General features: G+C 35.5%; 1 long non-coding RNA gene across 1 annotated transcript in view; it reads right to left on the minus strand.

Moving 5' to 3' along the window:
- LOC134744735 (uncharacterized) overlaps nt 1–19,301 on the minus strand; it is a 581,044-nt gene that overhangs the window by 93,301 nt on the left and 468,442 nt on the right. The gene's annotated exons all lie outside the window — the stretch shown is intronic.

Consider the following 19,301-nt stretch of genomic DNA (forward strand, 5'->3'; position numbering starts at 1 on the left):
GCACATATATTCTGTAGCAGTGTTGGCCGAAACGTTAATGCAATTAACCATTACGTACGTTACGGTTTACGGTTCAATTTGTACTGGTTAATGGTTAATTGCAATTAACGTTCGGCCAACATTGTAATCGGTAGCACTGCTTACAGCAAGCGTAACGTAGAAATATGTAGGTATATATAAGTAGCATTTACTGAATTCGTCCCGTGGTATTCGGTTTGTATTTTCAGAAGATTTTATTCAATAATTTTAATTTTTTTTTATACTACGTCGGTGGCAAACAAGCATACGGTCCGCCTGATGTTAAGTAGTCTCCGTAGCCTATGTACGCCTGCGTCGCCTGCAGCTCCGGAGGAGTTACATGCGCGTTGCCGACCCTAACACTCCTCTCCCTCGTTGAGCTCTGGTAACCTTACTCACCGGCAGAAACACAACACTATTACACCACTTAATATTAATATTTTTATTTTAATATTTTATTCAGTTTCACCCGGCGTCATCTTTGTTCGTATTCGAATCATTACCATCTGAACGTAAATTCAACTCTAGTTCTTAATACTTTGTACTTCTCAGACCTCCTAGTGGTCTGACCACCCCGACGGTATAAAAGGCGGTGTATCAAATTATTTATACCATTAGACGACAAATGTCAAATATAAGAAAATTACTAGGCCTAAATAACGATTATAAAAAAATCCTATGCAAAAGTTATCGTAACACAGAAACTTAAAATTACACTCTACATAAACGAAATAAAGTTGATTTTCCTACTTCGTAACAGAGTTAGATGCGAGCTTTTCAAAGTGATTTCTCGATTAGCAAAATATCAGGTAGAGCAGATGCTATCGGTACAAAAGATTTGCGCCTTGGACTCACTGTAAACAAACTCATTCTTCGCCTATATCAAAAGCAATGAATGGACTCCATTTTATCCTTACAAAAGTCGTAAGCGCCTTAGCCTTGTAGGGATTTAAGTCCTTTAGAACTGAGTTGGTGGTCGTGTGGCGGTATAATAAGATTTATTGTAACCGATCTTGTTTTGACAATGACAATAGCGCGGATTCTTGGTGGTAAGACGGTTTTGTGTGGTCGGTATTGTTGTGTGGAAAGTCAAAAACTGTTTACTATAACACACCTGGTTGGGAAAAAATATCAATTATATAGTTTTGCGGTAGAAACGGACTTTTATTAATGTTTGTTGGGAGGAATAAGACCACAGACGGAAAGGTGTGCTGTAACGCCTTTCTCTTGTGTCTAACTTAAGTCTAGATTTTTTTGTTAAAAAGTTGTATAGTAGTTAATTGTATGTATTCTCATTGAATGTTCGTTTTAGGGTTCCGTACCCAAAGGGTAAAAACGGGACCCTATTACTAAGACTTCGCTGTCCGTCTGTCACCAGGCTGTATCTCATGAACCGTGATAGCTATTCAGTTGAAATTTTCACAGATGATTTATTTCTGTTGCCGCTATAACAACAAATACTAAAAACAGAATAAAATAAATATTTAAGTGGGGCTCCCATACAACAAACGTATGATTTTTTTGCCGTTTTTTGCGTAATGGTACGGAACCCTGCGTGCGTGAGTCCGACATGCACTTGGCCGGTTTTTTAGGCTTTTACTTTTCGACAGTTGAACACCCGATAGGTAATCTATCTAACTGGGTATACCTACTCGCATAAAAACTTGGTCGCGGTCATGCGAGGCACACAATTTTATTCAATTTCAATTAAATTGATATCGGAGTGTACAAGTTAAATATCATCTACGTTGATTTATATTAGTACTATTAAATTAATATTAAAAGAGTCTCCGGCAAGCTCGGCCGAATTTCACCTTCCCATACAAACGGATTTTCGTTCTCATTTTAAAACTACATGTTGGATTGTAATAAAACATTGCACATACAATGATATAAGATATATCTGGGCACAATCTAGGTCTGAAATTAGTTTATATAACTAGTATATAAAAAATCGAAATAGAGCAGAAACAAGTTTTGTATGAAAAACTTAAATTCGCTGTATTTTTTTACCTATGGTATCTGAAGCTATATAAACTAATTTCAGACCTAGATATATATTATCCTTTTGTAAGCACTAAGTTTCAGAGCAATCTAGATACTAGTTTTAAAATGAGAGCGTAACTACGTTTGTATAGCTTGCCGGGGACTCAAGTTGTTTAAACATTGTAAGAAAAACGGACCAGTTACCTTGTAACTATTTTATTTTCCAAGTAGGTTATAACTAGTACTTTCTCGAATACTTAGCTGTACCAATCTCACAATTTACTGTATCGATAGCGGTGAAACTGTGAGTTATGGTAATGCAATGATACTACTCTATTCGTTTAAAAAAAGAACAAGATACCTATGAACCTTTTTGGTATTTACAACCTTTTTCGTCTGTATACAAGAACGTCCGTATAGAAACCTCTAATCTAACATATAAACATAAAAGACCGTCACTAAAAGGCGATTGTTGTTAAATTTAACGACACATTAAATAAAACAAGATGGTCTGACTCACGATAATTACCGCATTGACAAATAAAATCTCAGATAGCGTAAAAGAGGGTTAAGTTGTTAGTGGTCTTAAATCTTTTGAGTCTAGAAAGGAGAACTGTTTTAACGATATCAGGCGTGTTTAAAGTGTAAAGTGGAGCGTTGAGTAGTTGGGCAACAAAGAGTAACGTTAACGGCTTGAGGTAGTTAAGTAACTAGCCATTTGTACTGACGGTCGTACATTTGCCCATTTCCTTATAACGCAGCGTACTACGTAGGCGAACAACACGCGAACGCGAAGCGAAGCGATGCGGCGCGGGGTAAATCAATCCTTTGATACCTATAGATAGAAGTGTCCTTACGTGGGCGATCTCGTTGCGAACGCTGCATTACTTACCTACTGTTGCTACAGTAAAAAATAGGGATGTAACGATATCGATACCAATACCAAACGACATTACCGATATATCGGCATCGCCGATTTAAATTCAGCCGATATCACAGTTTGGAAATCGCGCGAAACGAACGACGCTGCTAATAATTTGAATAAACTTTGTTTCCTTAACAAAAATCTAACTAAAGGGAACTATAATTACTGATTTGGATTTGCTTAGATTGCTTGATGGTTACCTGATTACATGTTTCTTTCTAAATTATGATTTGGCATTTTTCTTTATTTTTTTTTTAGTTTTCACACTTCACATAATCGAGTGCATTTATTTGTTTTATTAACTAATATGCAATTGATATCGGTATCTGTATCGGTATCGACGATTATTTACTTCAAGAATCGGTATCGGTATCATATCGGCAAAATGTATCGTTACATCCCTAGTAAAAAGTGTTTCTAGTTTAGTATTTATTTAGTAGATATTAGCGATTTTCAAAATTATCCCACTTACGATTTTACCCCAAAGCACCTTAGGATTTAGTTTGGTAATGTATTGGTTTCCATCTGCTTGCCTTATTAACGCGAGTGTAAGAATGCCTTGTTGATATTGAAATCTAATTACCTACGTAGTTATACATTTTATTTTCATTGCGGCGTAGCGTTTTTAGCCGTGGGCGAAATCGCATCAGCGAGGCCCTTTTCTTTCACTGTGCCCTAAGGCGCCTCGCGCGAGGCCCCCCTTGGGGCGCGAGGCCGTGGGCAACGTGGGCAACGTCCGAAATAAATGAATTTTTATTTTTTATATAACTAATAGTTCATTAAGAGCTTTAAATTTTGAGATGAAAATCTCATTTTCCGAAAAAAGTGACTAGACATGTTCTTTCCGTAGTGTACCCTTCATTGTACCCCTATTAACGAGGATAATTTTGAAAATACCTACTCTTTTGCTTAAGTCGAAATCGAAATCGCATTAAAGTTAGGTAATGGACATAGAAATGGTCGATTTGGGAGCAAATGTAAGTATCGAATAGAACTTAGGGAATGGTGTTGGTGTTACACCGATGCGATCTTTTGTCCTAATATCCAAATGCGAATTTCTCAACTAACAATCGAATTCACGAAAATGTACTTTTTTATTTATTTATTCAAAATTATATGTCAGGTGCATGACAAAAGATGTAAGTTACAGGTAGTTGGTATTGGTACATGACACCCTGATAGGGCACAAAATGTTGACAGATAGGTTAAATAGGTACTTACAATTCTAGAGAATTACTTTTTGATGATATACGTAAGGGTCGCAATAGGTACTATGATAACAGTTTTGTCTTGTTCACTCTCCTGTGTACACGTACCAAAGATAGATATAACTCCGTAATAGATAGATACAGTCTAAGGAAAAAACGTGCCTCGAAAATCAAGAAAATTTGATTCTCGTTCAGAGGGCGCTACTAGTTTTGACCTACAGTCGAATAGATGGCGTTGACGGTTTCGTTTGTTATTTAACAATTTTAACGCATATCAGTGAAAGAACATGGGTCAAAATCATAAAAATAATTAATGCAAATAAAAAAAAACATTTATCTATATTTAAATACATTCTATCGTATTTTTATAAATCTTCATTTTTAGTTTTAAAGTGTGTCGACAGATGGCAGTGAATTTACTGGGGTTACAAAATTTAATTTACTATGACAGTACCGCTCTAGTATAAGTTACTCTATGCACGTACCTATCCGTATGCCACAATAAAACTTGTAGGTAGATAATTAATATAATGTCAGTGTCCATAGAGCATAATATAATCACGTTCGTCAGTGTCAGGAGTAGTCAGGACTGACAGTAGTGTAAGTGAATTAAAATGTTGTGTTGTGATTATGAATGAATTTAGATATAATTTTGGATTCCTATATCCGACACTGCGACTTTCTAGGGTAAACTAACATCTCCCTACAAACACGTAGGTGAGTAAAAATCGCCCAAAAATTAGTCCAATTCTCCTCGAGAATGAACCGACAGAACCGTAAGAAAACAATGCAGTCTCATGGGATATAATAGTTATTTACGATACAAGTACGATTTTCGCAACGAGTGATTGCGAATTTCCTATTTTTCCCACTTGTATCTTTAATAACTATTAACCGATTTCAAACTTCCTAAAGTAGGTTCTGAATACATTCTTAGGTTTGTCAGCATCGAAAAAGAAATTATGTTTTTGCTAGAAAGGCTATCTCATTCTTTTCAGAAATCTTACACCCGTTGGCAAGACAGAATGAGTGAACTTCGGTGTGATAACCACCATCTACAATAGAGGTAAATATGGGAGCTTCGCAGGCCGGGCACGTCTGTGATTGGTCATTTCAGTATATCCTGTTAGACGCCACACGAATCCCAAATGAATTATGAGAATTGTTTACCGATACTTACCGATTTGGTCGGTTTTCGGCAAAAAGATAGCTTTAACATTTTTTGACAGTTACTAAATGATTATTCTACGAAAAGTAAATATGCGTATCAATGTAAAGTATTGCAAACGACTATTATGCGCACCTAATGAGATTCTGCCAATCGTTACTCTGCCAAAGAAATCCTTCTACGAATCGTTGTCGGCGAAACGAAAATCGGTGTATTTTTTCTCGGAAAATCAATAGGGCACCACTAAACTTTAGTGTTCCCTAGGTATTCCCTGGTGGTTGAATATATTCTAAGTGAATTTGACAGAAATTGCACATATCCATTTAAACACATAAACTGCCTTAATGTCTAGGATATTGCTAGTAATTAAAACTAACCCATTTTCCGGGGCATCACATTGTTCACCATAGTCGTTTACGGCTTACGACTTACGACCGATTCCCATTTGTCATTCGCCGCCATATTATCGTCATTAAACAGGCTTAAACGATTTCATTTTCGACTTTCCCTCAAACTTCATTCGTAGCACCTAATCACAGTTCATGGACAGTGTAATCCTCTTATTTATTGGCCATAACAACAATATTGCTAGTAATAAAAGGCGTAAGTCGCATAAAAATACTGTAAAATTACGACATTTTAAGCTAGTATTATAACGTCGACAGTGTGCGAACTATACAGATTTATAAACAGTTTTGGTGCTAATGAAATTATATTGAATTGCCATAAATTAAAGTGACAATGGCTAGTAGGGTGACCACAACGATTGGCCAAATTGGAGCTAGTGCAGCGTTTACAATGGACGTATCGTATTTGGGTTTTATAGTCGCGGTAACAACGGACCACCCTTAATGTTTGGGCCCGGACAATTCCGCCCGGCAAGATGTTTTGGTCGGTCACAGAAATGTGTCGTTAGTAATTTATTGGAGTAAACTGTACTGAATAAATAAGAGTAAATATTTGACCACACGCGCCTTTTGGTTTTCACTTTTATTAATGGTATCGTATGGAATAGGTTGCATTATTGCTTGCCCTTTGAACGATATTTCGAGGAACTTTAGTGTAGGCGTATGATTTTTTTCACTCTTGCGCTCGTGGGAAAAAAAGATGTTTTTTTTTGTACAATGCTAAGAACCCTTATATGAAAATTCATGCATCATACTTGACTTTTTGACTTAATAGTGGGTTCTACTTTTTTAACACCATTGTTGTAACTTAGCGTGACTACCAAAAACCTCCGCCTTTTGCCTTCCACCCCTCTCGAACAATGCCAACAAATTGATAATAACAAACGATGCATTCCTGGTTCACCATTGATAATTAGGGAATAATTTTATAAAATATCCCGCTCTCATGAGCTTCCATTTTGACCGGTTACTTTTCTCATCTCGTATCTGCGTCTATTTTATAATAAAACTCAACTTAAGTCAGTTACAATAAAGGTTAGTTTACAATAAAGTTCAGAGGAGACAGGAGGTTAAGAAAAAGAGGAGTTTGTTTGGAAGATGACCTGGAATTCTTGACAAAGGGATGTAGGGCAAGCGGGAGCGTAGGTAGCGGCGCGCGGCGTGAGCGCAGCAGACCTTCCGTCGATATCGTAGACAGCGGGACACCATTGTCGACCTCGCCATTGTACTTACAGCCTAACCTAATAGACGTAACTCTCTACTACTCTCATTGTCCCATACGACCTTTCGTTTTAGTAAGACAGTGCAGCACCGCACACTGACCAAAAATCATTAATTTCCTATCTCAAAGCGAGAACCCACAAATCGAAACACAAAAAAACATTCACTGGTCACTGACACAGATGCATCGAATATTTCCATCTGACTTTTAATTATACGATTTGATGACGAAGCTGCCGACAAAGATACTTCTGATTATTCATATGGAGCCCATAATTTCCATCGTTACCGTGTTTACGCTCTTAGGTACTACATTGCAATTGGACCTTTTTTAGGTACTACATTGCAATTGCAATCGTTTAATACCCGCTGTTTATTCAAGCCCACATTAAAAAGTGGACTTTATCAATATGATCAACTTTGTAAGCATTTTGTAAGCTCTCGGATTCGTGCCTTGTTCTACACAAAAGGCATTAAACTGCTCACGTGTCTGAAATCCACTTAAAATGTAAAAATAAAAAAACAGTGCAACTATTGTTTCTTTTTGTAAAGTGAAACGGGAGCATCGACGTAGAGTAGACTAATACGACTATTCGTCGGTGTTGTGGTATAAATCACGAACTCTTTTGTGATTAATGTCAACGTTAAATCATAAATATTCGTATTTAGTGCAGCAAACCCGTACCCGACCGGATTAACAAGACCTCCAAACTCCAAATGTGGTCATAAATAAAAGTTTCAGCTGACTGTTTACTCATCGGGTCACAATTACGTATTAAAATCTCTACATAAATCTAAAGTCTCTAGCTAGATAAAGCGTCTTTTGATATCACCAAAATATTTAAACAAATCATTGAAGTATTAATAACATGTGGCGTAACAAATACGATTAAGAGCGCTGAGGCCCAGATGCTTGGGGTAAATTAAAAAGCGTCATTGAAAAAGTGGTCTTTGTGTTGGCAAAATTCTTTTTATCCGGTAAACCGGAATCCGCGGCCCCTCCGAATAATGCTAATCATAATGGCATTACATTCATTCGCCGGATTTCGTCAAGTATCCGAGGATCGGTCCCGAATTCTCTTAATTTTTTTCTTGTCCCGCGAACTCGTCCTGGGTTTTTTCATCGCGAACATCTAATTCAATGTGAACGATTGTGTCTGCTAATTGAAAAATTAAAATGATTTCGCTAATCACGTTTGGTAATGGCCTAATCATCATGGAGAGTTTTAATGATTTTTAACAGAATTCAACGAAGGAGATTCTTATTTTTAACCATTTGCGTTTGTCTATGATTGCACAAGTCATGTTTTTCGGATAGGGATATGTGCAATAATTAATCTGGTGATTCTGGTGGTTCATACCTTTTAAAAGTTAAACGTACAGTCACCTGCTCAACGAAGGCCGCAAAAATATCTGACACGATCTTTGTAGAGCCATAAGAATGTATCACATATTTTTGCGCCCTTCGAAGAGTAACATATTATTGCAGGTAACTGTATCTACCTATAGAAAGTGGTTTTCAGATCAATTTGTTTTTATCTAGTTTTTATCTTTCAACATAGAAATGCTCAATTCTTCTTAAAATTAGTTCAGCTGTTTTTAGGATATGTCCATGTCCAGTAAGTTGTCAAAGTTAAAGTATTTTAAAAATGGTGTACTTTACAATTACATGGGTAACATTTTCTGAAATAAAACTAGGTAGGTACATATATTACTATAGCTGCGATGAAAAACATTGCAAAATGATGCACATTTGGCCACAATATCCCCGTATAAAGCCACAATTATGAGTTAATGCCAACCTTACAAAGTGTGGCCATTAGCACAACTGATACAAAATATTTTGACATTTACCGGGACAAAATATGTATGGGTCCTTGGGGATGTGCGGCAAAGCCCGGGTGTGTGACAAAGCGGGCAGACAGCTAGGAAGATCGATTCGATTTATGTTTTTTTCGAAACACAATAGGGTCTATTTAACTGTCGATAATGGTGGTTGAACATTTGGCGGGGATCGAGTCATTTGGTAATGTGGTTAGTTATGGTGATCAGAATCACATGTCATGTCGGATTCATTCGCGGTTTTTCGTGTTTCTGGTTTTAATCGCGTACTAATGTTACGTGATTATCCAATAATACATACTTACAGCACTTTCTGCACGTAATTCAAAAGTTACAAGAATATTTCTGAAATATGTTATACTTGGTAGAGATTAGAATAAGTAGGTTTGCATAGCGTAACAATTGGGAATAACACAATATTTATAATTATATTGGAGAGCAATGGATTTAGGTTCAAAAACTGCTATATACTAAGCGAGTTGTAAGTGGCGTACGTCCATAAACATAATAGTTACAGTGAGTAGACGGTCTTGTCTGATAGACGGCCTTCTCGGCATTGACCTTATATGACCTTATTGACCTTAAATTGTCTTGCTTTTTATGGAACGGGACTTAATCGCGTATTATATATATATATATATAATGTGTAGAAATCGTGAAAGTTTAAATCAATGTTTGGAACACGTCCAAATTATCAATCTTCTTTGACAAACCAACGACATCCAAAGATAACAATCATGTGAGAAACACTACTTTTGTTTAGTCTCCGTCAAGAATGAGAGATATCCCAAATCGGTAGTCCTTTTATCTCACTTAAGATAACATTTAGATGTCTTTTGTAGGTGACTAAGTGATTAATTTGGACACAAATGTGACAAGCGAGGATGGATACAGAAAAATATTTTCATCCGGCATCAAGGAAGCTTCAGCAGTAAAACGTAGATTTAACATCTTCAATGGTAGTTAGCGCCACTTTCACTAGAACTCTGATTGTGCTAAGCTATTTGGTGTTTCTAGTGTTGTTTGTTAGAATTGAAAAGGGCAGGGGAGGTCAGAGAAGAGTGGTGGTAGTAAGAATCGGTTGACGAGGCAGTGGTATTGTGATTTACAACTTCCTGAGCGCGCGGGCGTTACTTGGCTGTGTTGGCACTGCGTTTGATGGCACTGGCCATGCGTTTCTATTACTTGTTGCGCGCGGCTGAGTTGAGCATTGAGGAACACCAGTGTAGCTGTGACCTTGGGATTTGTAACAATTATACAGGGTGGGCCTACTCAATCACAGATTGACGGTATTACGTATTCAAAATATTTAGATCAGTACGGTTTCATTTACTATTATTTTTAGTCGCTTTTGGCGACATGGCTTTTGGCTTTTGAAATATGTCTCACGATAGTTTAATTTCGGGTATATGAATAGGTTTACTTACAAAGGGACTGTTTACTTATTTGTTTTTCGTTTTTAATAATAGAATAGAATAGTTTTTATTCATGAACACACAGACAATAGACATCATAAAAAGAACATAGTGAAAATACAATGTCATGAAATGGCCCCATCTTAGCATGTCGCTGGCGACTTTCAGCGCTGATCTTCCGATGACACCATAATCCATGTCGTTTAGTAGTATATAACTTTTTATCTACTATTAAGCAAGAGCTGTTTGGGATCGGTGGTTACGTTGTTACGTTACGGCCATTTTATTCGGGTGTGCCCTGTATACGTAACTTGGGACCTAGCCAATATGACAATGGTATTAAATAATTTTACGGTTTAGACTCACTTGTTTTAGTCACTCGCGCGACATGTCTCGGAGAGCCTAGGTCTCCTTTCTCAAGCACTAATAGTGCGAGCAGCGTTCACGACGACCGTGCATGTATTGTGACATGTCGCGCGAGTGACTAAAACAAGTGAGTCTAAACCGTAAAATGATTTAATGTTAGTATGTCTCACAACAGTTTAAATTCGATGACAATGGTACATCGACAAATGCCAAACAAAAAGTAAAAATGTACTTATCGTTTTTTTTATTATATAAAGATAAAGATTTTTTTAATTTGCGAGAATAATTAATTCTAAAATACATAGAAGGAGGTATAGGAGGCAAACGAGCAGACGGATCACCTGATGGTAAGCGATTACCGCCGCCCATGGATACCCGCAACAGCTTACAACGAGTTGTAAGCGCGTTGCCGGCCTTCAAGATGGGAGTACGCTCTCTTATTTTTCGATTAGCGTTTTCTATCTACTGGCTAGGTTCCCCGGAGAGGTTAAACTTACAAAGCTTATGCTAACACTTACAGAGGACTTACACTGGTTGACTTTAGTGTACGACTCGTTTGCACTCTGTAAATAACACCCTGGACTGGCACATAATGCCACATACGAGATTTACGTCCTTTTTAGTGTTTTGTACAATGAATGCGGGAATGTGTGTAAGTTTGGAAGATAATTTATGGACGCGGAGAATGGATAAGTATTGAATAATAGTACTGTGAATTCAAATGTAGAAGAAGCCAGGTTTCTTACTTTAGGAACTGTATTTTATTATAACATAGCTCTATCTCATTTAGTTGATAGGACTTTAGTAAATGTATAAACAGAGCAATCGGAAAAAACTTAAACCAAACACTTTACTTTGTTATATTATTTATTTATTTATTTAAAATTTACTATATGTACTGTCTGATTAATGTATGTGTAATTCCTGTTCCTTTAATTAATTCGTGCACTACCTGTTTATAAAAACTTTTGTTCTTCTTATCCTGCTACCCTAAGGTTGTCTGGAAGAGATCGCTCACAGCGATAAGACCGCCTGTTGCTACCATTATTTACATTGTAAATCTGTTTTAAAAATTTTGTTTCTTTGTGGTGCAATAAAGAATATTTATTATTATTATTTATTATTACTTACCCATTTAAAAATAATGTTATGCACTTAATAACTTAATTTTATTATTGAAAATAGAATAATGAATTAAGTAAGTATTTTCAATCACGATCTTATTAGACCAAGGTGAAGGAAATAAGCCTTGTTTTAGCTGTTTATGACAGTAGATTGGTAAAATGTGTGTGAAAGAAAAACTTTTAGCCAAATTGTAGGCTTACATACTCGTACGTACACATATATCGATAGGTTCTAATTAACAATAATCAACATAAGGCTCTATTTTTCGATAGTATTTATTCACTATTTCTAGATATATACTTTCAGTTAGTAGAACTGAAATTTTAAAAGAGGAATAACGAAAATATCAGTAGTGACCTTGCCGACAGCATTCACTAATAAAATATGTACCTACATACCTAAACTGTATGAGAAAATAAAATATTCAAACAAGAATGCATTGCAGGAGAGTGGCGGCATTTCCAAAGAGCATAGTTCGTCCCAAAAGAAAAAAGTCGCATGTGCTTTTAAAACCGATAAACATGCGTCTCCTTTCCCTAAAAAGAACTTGGCAATTTTTGCGAGAAAGCCAATAAAGGGCTTTCATGTTCCCCGCCCTTTTTGATAATCGTGCACTTAGTGATTGATTTATATCTGATTTTAAAAATGCACTTTGAACTGGAATTATGTATTTGTGGGAAGCTTGTGCTGATAAACCGGATGTGTTGGTTCTGTGGTTTGACGAGATCATCTTAGATCAGAAATATACGTGATATGAATGTATAACTAGAGATTTCATGGGACAGAACGGCCACAACACAAGCGTTGCGTTCATAGAGTAACTTATACTAGAGCGGTACTGTCATAGTAAATTTTGTAACCCCAGTAAATTCACTGCCATCTGTCGACACACTTTGAAACGAGACGGAGGATCTCTGTCATCGTTCATTAAAATAATGTACATTAGATACATAGAGGAACTCTTGAAGGAAAACAAATATATCTACATATGTGTCATCTGGTATCATTAACTGAAGTGTTATATGCTTGATTGTATGTAGAGGTAGTTTTATATGAGCAGGAAGGACAAATACATACACATGGAAGATATAAGAAGGCTGTTGTCTCTTCTCTAATGATATTACTATGTGTTATATAGTTAGTAAGAGGATGAAAACACATACTAACTAAAACTTGGTTTAATCATTGTTAACTGAAGTAATAAATTTTGTATCTTGTAACTCAATTTGTTTTATGATAACAAACATACAAATAAACATATTGTAAAGATGTGAAATATGACAGCTTAAGCATAATAATCTTTATTTGGAAACTATGAAAAGAGGCACTGGTTTGCGCATTAAAAAATGGAAACTTAATCTTGTTAATTACTGGAAAACTAGGGAACTGAATTACAAGATTCTTATATAAAATGGGTGTATGTATGTAGTCATTATATAGAAATTTATTAAATAGGAGTTTGTATAATATAGTTTTTATTAATAGTTATAAGCGGGATGATTGAATGGACTCATGTATGGGAACTATTATTGACTAGGAAATGTTTAAATGGGGAAACATATTATGTGTTTTCTATGTAATTAGTGTTTAGGTAAAGAATTGAAAGTCAAAAACTTGCTATATAGAGTAAAATTGGTTTTAGAAAATCAATGATATTTTGTATGCATATGAATGTAGAAAACAACTAATTTTGATATTCACAGTAAGTTTAAGGGAACATAAAACGTTATAAATAGCTTATTTCAGATGATATATATGAAACATTGTAAGAAAATCAGGCAATGAATTGAGAAAAATGGTTATTTGATATTTATTAGGTAAGCAATGAACAAGGAGGCTTTAGATGTTAAAATCTTAGAGTTAAGACATTAATGATGTTCATTATTGCTATGGAAGGTTAAATCATATGCTTTAGCAATAGTTTTAACTATAACTAGTAGCGTAAATATCAGAAAACTTAAGTTAAACATGTAAATATTGTATAAGGAAAGGTTAGGTTCTTGTCAAACTTTCGAAGATAGAAATCTAGGAATCTCAGCTTAATTGATGTGAATTGTTGTTGAAAACAATTAGAATATAAGTTTAAGAAAGGATTTTAGTCATTATTATCAGTAGTAATATCAAGAAACTAAGTTAGGCATGTAAATATTGTAATAGGTTAGGTTTCCCTCTTGTCAAAATTTCCTTGTTAAAAATTTGGGAAAATAAGGATTTTTATTGTAAATTTTTGGTATAAACAATTGAAAAATAAGCTTTAAAGATCATTTTAACCAAAATCAGTAATGAAAACATCGGAAAATTGATGAAATTTGGAAAGTATTTGGTTAGGTTATGTAAGGTCCAAAACTTCAAAAATAAAGTGATTTGAGAGTAAAAGCTTATAGAAATATATAGATAATAAATAAATACATCCGAATTTGCATTATTTCTCATCTAAAAACAAGTATTTAGCTCAAAATTTGGAAAAATAGTTTCCCATAGAAAAAATGCCATTCATTTGTTTCAAAGGAAAATGAACTTTAATGTCATACAAATAAGGTACAAAAACGATTGCACCTGATGCCCAAAATTGTGAACCAAATGAAAGAGTGAAGAGTACCATACGTATTTGTCAACAAATACGACAAAAATTTCAAATATGCGTTCTAGAACAGGCAGGACCACAAAAATCGGGGTATAAAAAGGAAGGGAGGTTTCCCAGTAGATTCATTCAGTCTCCAGCAGCCGAACCAGAAGAAGCTCTCAAGAAGAAGAAACCCTGAAGAAGCAAGAAGAAAGAAGCCTGGAGGAGCCTGGACCAGCCGGGAGCCGTCAAGGAAGCCCTGCGAAGCCTGGACCAGCCGGGAGCCGTCAAGGAAGCCCTGCGAAGCCTGGACCAGCCGGGAGCCCTCGGAGAAGCCCTGCGAAGACATCGGAGAAGCCCTACGAAGCTGAGGCCGCCTGGAAGCCCGAAGCCATCGGAGAAGCCCTACGAAGCTAAGACCGCCTGGAAGCCCGAAGCCATCGGAGAAGCCCTACGAAGCTGAGCCAGCCTGAAGGCCTACAGAGCCGGGAGTCATCGGGAAAGACACCAGAGCAACGTGTATCCGTCAGCAGAGCCCCGGGAACAGCCTACGAGACTTCAAAGCAGAGATCAGCGGGAAGCTGCTCATTAGAAGCCTACGAGAAGCCCGGTGAGTCTTTGATTGAGTATTCACTTAGGATGTATAATATAACAATTTTGATAGTGGAAATAGAGTCAATGCATTGTGAATTATAAATATATTTATATAGGATTGATTGAATGCTGAAACCTATGCTAGGGAATTAAACTAAAATAATTGAATAACTAAATATTGAAACAAAAGAGAATTTTATATTGCTTTTGAGCTATGCGAATTTATACTATTTTTAGATAATATTGAAGAAAGGAGAGTCCTGATTTATTGCTTTTGCTATGCGAATTTTATAATGTCTTTATTTAAAAATGATAATTATTTTGGAAATAAATTTTATATTTTGAATCTCATGACTATAAAGAAAATGAATGAAGCCTTTTGTTTAAAGATACAAAGTTCAAGTTTGATTTCTTCTAACTAAAAAGATCTTATACATGCAGAATTATTTACAAACTTGGAAAATGAAATGATTAAGAGAAGAAACTCTTATTAAAGAATAAAATTAGACTGAAGCCTTGATTGAAATATCAAAGTTTATATCTGGTTAAAAAAGTGCCAGAATCCAGTCAGATTTCAGATTTATAGAGTTCACCAGATAGCAGAGCGATTCTGGATGACTTTGGGTGTAATAAAACCTCACCTGATTTCTGTGAACATATCTATAAACAAAGAATTTGGAATTTGAATTGGAAGGTTTTATTTTATAAGTATTTATTTTATGGGCTTTGTTCTGGTTTAATTCTAATAGTTAGATTTTTGTAGATCGCGTTTACACATAGCTTTGCTTATTCTTCTTTTGAATAATTTGAAGAGTTAGTAGTATATCTGGAATTCTATCGTATACAATAACTTTACAGGAACAAAGACATCTGGATGAGTTCATAGTCTGTCTCCAGAAGTCTCTACATAGGGACCTAAATCAGTCTTAGCTTTTTGTTTTATTACAATTGTAGAGTCTAGCTAAAGGTTTTGAAATTTTACTAAAAGTTTATTGTTCATTTTCTAAGAACAGAGTTAGTATATTCTTTCTTTCATGATTAAAATTTTATTTTAGTTTAGTTCGACTATCTTTATGTATTGCGGTTGTAGGCAATATTTGGTAGTTTTGTTCTGGCTTCTTTCCACCAAATGAAGTAGGTTACGAAGCCTGGTAGAGTCATTCGCTTTGTTAGTTAATAGGCAGGTAACTTGATAGGGCTAAAAACCAATAACCTCAAAAACCAAACTAAAATAACAAAACAAATTAATAAAACTTAAAATACTTTTCTCGGATAATAAATGCTTTTAAATCCTAATCTGTTGTTTGCTTTGGTACTCCGAATCACTTCCTTAAAGTTCCTGGGTTGCTATTTTTCACATCTAAAGGGTCCTAATAACACCACTACGATCAATGCCTGGCCATTAGTTTTAAGTAGGCTGCAAAGCAATGAACTACAAGCTCCTGGGAATTAGAATAGGATTGTGCATCATTCTTCAATATGGTAAGTTAATGGTAAGTTATTTAGGTATTATTAAGGTAAAAGGGGGTAAGTTATTTATTAAGGGGGGGGATTCTTTTCAACTTTAAAACTAAAAATGAAGATTTATAAAAATACGATAGAATGTATTTAAATATAGATAAATGATTTTTTTTATTTGCATTAATTATTTTTATGATTTTGACCCATGTTCTTTCACTGATATGCGTTAAAATTGTTAGATAACAGACGAAACCGTCAACGCCATCTATACGACTGTAGGCCAAAACTAGTAGCGCCCTCTGAACGAGAATCAAATTTTCTTGATTTTTGGGGCACGTTTTTTCCTTAGACTGTATCCATCTATTACGGAGTTATATCTATCTTTGGTTGCGTTGAACTTACTGTGGGGCTAGGTCGATTTGTCTGAGATTGTCCTTTTACGTACCTATATTTATTCGTATTGTTGAATACAGTGAATACTTATTAGCGAATACGAATGAAATAATAAATATATTATATATATAGTAATAAACGTGAATATCTAGGTAAAACCTAAAACTATATACTATTATATTGCAACCGTCAAAACTACCCAGCCATAAAAAGTAGGTAAAGTAAACTTAATGCTCTAAGAAAGTAAATCAATCAATCAATCAAATCGATCAAATATTTATTTGCTATAAGCACAGTTGCATGCATGCAAATACAGTTAAATTCATTTATAATAAATTACAAAATAACACAGATAAAACAAACAGACAGAACAATAATATTTAAGAAAAAAAAACCGGCTTCAATGGGGGCCGCTGAAAGTTCACTTATTGTTGATGGTGCACTCTTAGATTCCAGACAATGAAATGAAAAAGACAGCATCTTTTGCCTAATTATGTAGAAAAGGAGGTAAAACTACCCACTTTTCTAGTAGCATTTTGTTTTTGTAAGGATCGCAGTTCTAACCTAACCTAACCTACTTTTCTGATATCATTTCGTTTCTGTAAGGATCACAGCGCATTCACAGCTCTAACCTAACCTACTTTTCTGATAGCAGTTCTGTTCTGTGAGAATCGCAGTTCAAAACCCAACCACCCACCTAACCCACTTTTCTAGTAGCATATCCGGGTCCGGGTCTTGGTCCGGATCAGAGTCCGGGTCCGTGTCGGGCTGTCCGGGTCCAAGTTTGGGTCAGAGTTCGGTCCGGGTCCGGGTCCTAGTTGGGGTCCATGTTCAGACCCGGGTCCGGGTCCGAGTCCGGGTTCAAGTTAAGTTTAGGTCTGGGTCCATAAGGAAGAGAACAAATCGCCAAATGTGAACTATGTGTCATTGAAGAGTTCCATTCTGATCATCATCAGCAGTTTCCACTTCATCAAATGTCACTTTTTTAAATGTAAATGCTGGATTTGTTGATGAAAATCCAAAAATCACTATATGTACGCCTTTCACATTTGAGGAGTTCCCTCGGTTCCTCGTGGGTCTCATCATCAGAACTCGAGCTTGACAAAAATATGTCTTAAAAACTTAAGTTGCTTAACAAACATAAAGAAGAGGACAAGTCGCTAAACGTAAACAATGCGTCATTAAAGAGTTCCATTCTGATCATCATCATCAGTTCCACTTCATCAAATGTTACTTTTTAAAATGGAAGTGCTGGATTTGTTTATAAAAATACAAAAATCACTATATGTATGCCTTTCACATTTGAGGAGTTCCCTCGATTCCTCATGGATCCCATCATCAGAACTCGAGCTTGACAAAAATGTTTCTTGAAAACCTAACTTGCTTAACAAACATAACGAAGAGGACAAATCGCCAAACGTGAACTATGCGTCATTGAAGAGTTCCGTTCTGATCATCATCAGCAGTTCCACTTCATCAAATGTCACTATTTAAAATGGAAGTGCTGGATTTGTTTATAAAAATACAAAAATCACTATATGTATGCCTTTCACATTTGAGGAGTTCCCTCGATTCCTCATGGATCCCATCATCAGAACTCGAGCTTGACAAAAATGTTTCTTGAAAACCTAACTTGCTTAACAAACATAACGAAGAGGACAAATCGCCAAACGTGAACTATGCGTCATTGAAGAGTTCCGTTCTGATCATCATCAGCAGTTCCACTTCATCAAATGTCACTTTTTTAAATGTAAGTGCTTGATTTGTTGATGAAAATACTAAAATCACTATATGTATGCCTTTAACATTTGAGGAGTTCCCTCGATTCCTCATGGATCCCATCATCAGAACTGCTTTTTGACAAAAACAGGACCAATCTGTATGTATATACTTACAATCAAAAAAAGAATTTTCAAAATCGGTCCAGAAATGACGGAGTTATCCTTTGAAATCTTGAAGTCGGTTAAAAATTACAGTATATATACAATTTAAATTACTAAAATTCCAAATTGTATTTTATTACTGATAATAAAATAGCACAACACATTACTTACGTTTTATTGAAATACAGCTACTAGATAATTGCTATAGCTAGTCATTACTACATCATTAGGGTAGGTACCCTAGATTTAAGTAAGCAAATGCCTTCTGTATCTTAATTAGGTCATTACCATTACTAAATGCGGTATCATTTATAATTACACATGTAAAGCAGGTTATCACTCAAAACATTGATAAAACCGATGTTATTAGTGCCCACTTATACTCGTAATTAGTATACTTCGGACACTGCGACATCTTGAAAATTAATGTTTGTTTCTTAGAAATACTTGTGTCGCTATAATAAATAACTAGTTATTTTTCACCTCTATTTTGTAGATTGATATTATTTACTCTATAAGAAGAAAACATTTTTTGATACCTACTTAAATAAAAGTGAACGCGAATAGTCAATTTCGTGAAAGAGCATCGCTTTATGAATACTCGCAGAATTAGAGTCAGAATGTAAGGTGTAAACTAATTTTGAATCTTTTTGAATAGATCAAAGTGAGGACGTGTCATTACAAACATTATATTTACATAGAAATTTGCCATTAATGATGGCACTG

This window comes from Cydia strobilella, chromosome 10 (genome assembly GCF_947568885.1).
Source record: "Cydia strobilella chromosome 10, ilCydStro3.1, whole genome shotgun sequence".
Classification (NCBI taxonomy): Eukaryota; Metazoa; Arthropoda; class Insecta; order Lepidoptera; family Tortricidae; genus Cydia; species Cydia strobilella.